Source organism: Amblyomma americanum, chromosome 3 (assembly GCF_052857255.1).
Source record: "Amblyomma americanum isolate KBUSLIRL-KWMA chromosome 3, ASM5285725v1, whole genome shotgun sequence".
NCBI lineage: Eukaryota > Metazoa > Arthropoda > Arachnida > Ixodida > Ixodidae > Amblyomma > Amblyomma americanum.
Genome location: NC_135499.1, coordinates 158,149,176 through 158,153,446, shown reverse-complemented (window position 1 = coordinate 158,153,446; position 4,271 = coordinate 158,149,176).

Here is a 4,271-nt window from a genome sequence, read left to right as displayed (position 1 = left end):
GCTTGCTGCCATGACCACTAGTTGATCTGTTGACTTACGGTTTTTGGTTTCCAGCCACGTTTCTCGCTTTTAGACGTGGAGCCTCTGATTGGTCGAATTACAAAGACGTTATAGATATGTCGTCGTGGCAGTTCATATTTCACGAGCGTTTTTCATATGAGAAGGCGGGGGTGGGAAATTTAATTTTCGCTTTCCTCTGCACCGCAGCTGCCTTTCCGCGTAGAAAAACGTCGGTACTGTTTCCGAAGAGTAATATGTCGTCCGTCTTACCCGGTTTATTTTTCTTATGTAGAGGTGATATTAAAAATATTACTTACAAAGACGTCTGGTCTCATATATATATCAGTGCATACGCATGATCTCTATTTTTTTTCATGTGAAATTTTAAATTTTCGGTGATTGGCCCGGGTTAAATCCAAATTTTGTTGTCCTACCCAAATTTTCATAATTCGATTCCTATTCTATTCCTATAAAATTTTATTCCACTTCAATTCCGTTCCGACTGTATTCCAGCTTTTTTCCTTTGCCAATTGTATTTCAATTCTGTTCCTTTCTAATTACTGAAACTTTAATCAGTTGATAATTATTACCTTTAATTAACTTCCATTAACAACTAGTGGTTGTAGCTATACTTGGTAGCTAAGGTAGGTCAAGGTTGTCCTCAGTGACTTTGGCATTTTTGTGATGTCGCTTTTTTTGGCGACGCGGGTTTCCTCCAGAATTAGGGTTGTGATGTTTTCGCAATATTAACCTTCTTCGGAGGCTTCGAACGGTGAATACAGCTCCGGGAAGCAACGCGTTGGGTTGGTGGTGGTGGTGGTGAAAACATTTATTACGGATGAATAGGAGGTATGTTTGTCCTTAAAGCCTCTACAGTTCCACTGTGTTATTGAAGTTGACATGGCCGAATTGGAGATGGCGGAATTCCTTTGATTAAGGTGTCTCGCCATGATTTAAAATTCTTGGGGGGGAGGAGGAGGGATTGGCTGCCTCAGATCCAGCTACTTGCGCCATCAAGGGGGTGATGGCGGAAGGAGCGGGGCAGTTGTCCTCATTGTCCGAATCAATAATCAGACGGGTGAATTTTGAAGGGCGGGATACGTCCCTAATGGGTCCCGTCCGACGGAGGAGGCGGGGGTTGTCCGAGATGTGTTTTGAGACCACCGCGGGGACGGCAGATTTGACCTTTGTCAAGATCTGGTCCATGGCGGTCTCGATCATATATCGCAATTTAGAGGTTAAGCGCTCCTCCATCGCAGAGATGGCTGTCACGAAAACAGGCGAGATCTCCGCGTCGCTCTCAATTGCGTCCGAATTCTGCGGGCTCGGTGCGGCGGACGCCAATTTTGATTCTAAATTTTGAATTTTGTTGAGCAAAAGCTCATTCTATGCCCGGAGCACGTCTATCTGTTTTTTGTATTCCGCGTCGAGTGCGGAGACGGTTACGGGGGAGGGTGAGGGATGGGAGGAAGAGGAGGCGATCTCAGCCCAGCTGCTCACCTGTTTGTGGTGTTGAGGCGCTGATGCCCGGGCGTCGGCAGCGCCAATTGTCTTGAGGGCCGGGAAGTGGCCAGTGTCTCTGCCGCTGGGTGGTGGAGGCGCCGTCTTCTTCCCAGGCGCTGGTTTCACCGACGGTGAAGAAGGTGACGATGTCTTGTGGTCGGTGCCGTGAGCACCACGCGGCGTTCCGCCACCGGCACCTGGTTTTGAATGACTTGGCTGCTTGCCAGGTCGCTGGTTTTTTGGCACCTCTGGGCGCTTAGCCTTGGGGCCATGCACCTTGAGCTGCCGGAATTTTCCCGTGCAGTCGCGGGAGTTAGTAGCGTGGGCTTGCCCACAGACTGCACAGGACAGACTGCATTCATGCTGCGCCTTGACTCCGTCGACGGTCGGCGCCGTTTGGCCACACAGGCCGCACTTTTCATCCGGGCAGGGGCAGGTGTCTGCTCGGTGGCCCACAGTGCCGCACCGCACGCAGGCCGGAATGGTTCTCTTGTACGGACGCACAAGGGTCACCTCATAGTTGTAATGCACATATCGCGGCACCACTTTTCCCACGAAGGTGAGCGACGCGACGTCGGATTTGCCAAGCTTGCGGATATCGGCAAGCTCTCCAGCACGCCACTGGATCTTGTTTTGGAGGGACTCACTGGTCTCGTGCTTGGCCACGGTGATGACGCCGCGGCACACGTCTCCAGTGAGTTTCAACTGGCCGTACATGGAGAGCTGGCCCTTCGGTGATGTTAGTTGAAAATCCCGCAGAAGCTTGTCCGCGACGTGCGGCTCTCTGGTGCCTGCGACGATCAGGTTTTGCTCCCATGTGGGGAGCAGGCTGAGGGATGCTGCGGCCTTGGCGCCCAGGTAGTCCGCGAACGCTGCTCCCAGCTCGCCATGTTGGTAGACATCCCTGAGAGCGACGGTCACCCGGGGCTTCAGGATGATGACGATGTCTTCTGGATGAAGACGCGGCAGTGGCTTTGGTTTCCAAGAGGGTCCGGTCTTAGACTGGGCCCCTCCGTGAAGCGCTGCAGCGCGCGCAGCAGCGCTGTGCCGTGTTGAGCGGCCTGCCGACGTGGCGGCCGCTTTCTTGGAGGCGGCGTCCCGCTTGCGGGAGCGGCGTTCCACTAGTTTGAAGAGCCTGGGGTTCTCGATGGGCGCAGAATCCGGACTCTCAGGCGTTGGAGCTGAAGGAACCTCGGACCAGGCCATGGCGTCCGGGTCGTAGCCGCGTTGTACTTTTTGGGCAGCCATCTTGACACGGGTGGGCGACTCACTCACGGCCGAGCGTCGGCGTAGGCGTTAGGCCTAGCGCCGTCGCCACGAAACGCAAGTGAGGATCGGCCCTAAAATGCGTAAATGTTGCCCCACCTGTGTGTGAGTGGTGTCCACAGGTTGCTGTCGACATCGCGAACACAGACGCGGCTGTGTTGACGGGGTTCCGGCCGAGGAACCGTGGCTCCAGCCAAAAGTTGGTGGAGACGATGCGCTGTATGTCCACTCGCTTCGCGCGCTCACAGCGCCCCCCGCGTTGGGTTCACCAGTCGTTTCTGTCTTCAACGCAGTGACACTGGCGACTGCTCGGCCATGCATCTGTTTTCTTTGTTTTGTTGGCGTTGTCTTGTATTTGTACCTACCCATGATAAAGGAATAGTTGACTGGAACGAATATCTTCAGCCCAAGCGAGAGAGAATGCTGTTTAGGCGCGCTACGCAGCTAAAATAATCGCTGGCGCGCACGTTGCTTTTGAGAGACAGGGGCACTGGGAAATTTTTATAGTGAAGCAACAGGACACCTGTTTTTCTTCACAAGTCCGACACATGCCTTGGTTTTGTGAACAACATGGCGCCCCACGAAGACGACTCTCTCGGTGGTATAACAGGAAGGTACAGTGAGTTACGGGATAGCTCGCATAAATAATCATTGTTGCTGATCAGACATGACTAATTCCGGCTTTGCTGAAAGTGTCACCTTTACACTGACAAAATGTACAAGCCTAATATATTATTGAGAAGGAAACAGAGAAGCACATACGCAACCTGTCATTCCAGGCCCCAATTGCTTACTTGGAAAAGCAGCCATGTTCCTCTGTTGAATTTGCTAAAAGGTACGAGCTTTCAGCATTCATAATTTTTCATATTCTTCTCTTCACTGTAAACTTTGTACTACAAGAATGTTTTTTTACAGATACATTTTTCGAATCGATTATATTGACTGTTTACTCCACAATCCACATCAACAGGGTAACTTGTAGTCCCGTTCTACTAGACGATTGGACACGTGTTTTGTGCATTTCTTCCAGTTTATCCTGCAATACAACTGCTATACCAAACAGAGTGGGCCACCCTGATCCAAGCCCGTTGACGATGATGACAATTCTCGGAAGGTGGCTGCAGCGATCGTCAGCTGTGAAAACCTTTCAAATACGGTTTCGTTCCATCGGGTCTTCGTGCCTTCAAGATAGGCTACGAGTTCGAAGTGATCAAAGTCCTTACTTCATTTCTATCCACATCTTTCTGCTACCCTTCTCTTTTTTTATAGCCTATATGTTTACCCAGGGGAGAGGAGAAAACCTGCACGTTCTCTTGGTTAACGTTCTGGCATTTTCTTGTCCATTCTTCGTATTTCTCGGAGTATTGTTTTATTGTATACCGTCTTTCTTATCTGCATCACATATAGAGATTCTAAAGGAACTAACTACTGCTGCTCTCGCAGTGTGTTTGCGTATACGTACCCACATTAGCAAAGTCTAAAAGCCACAGTAACTAGGACAA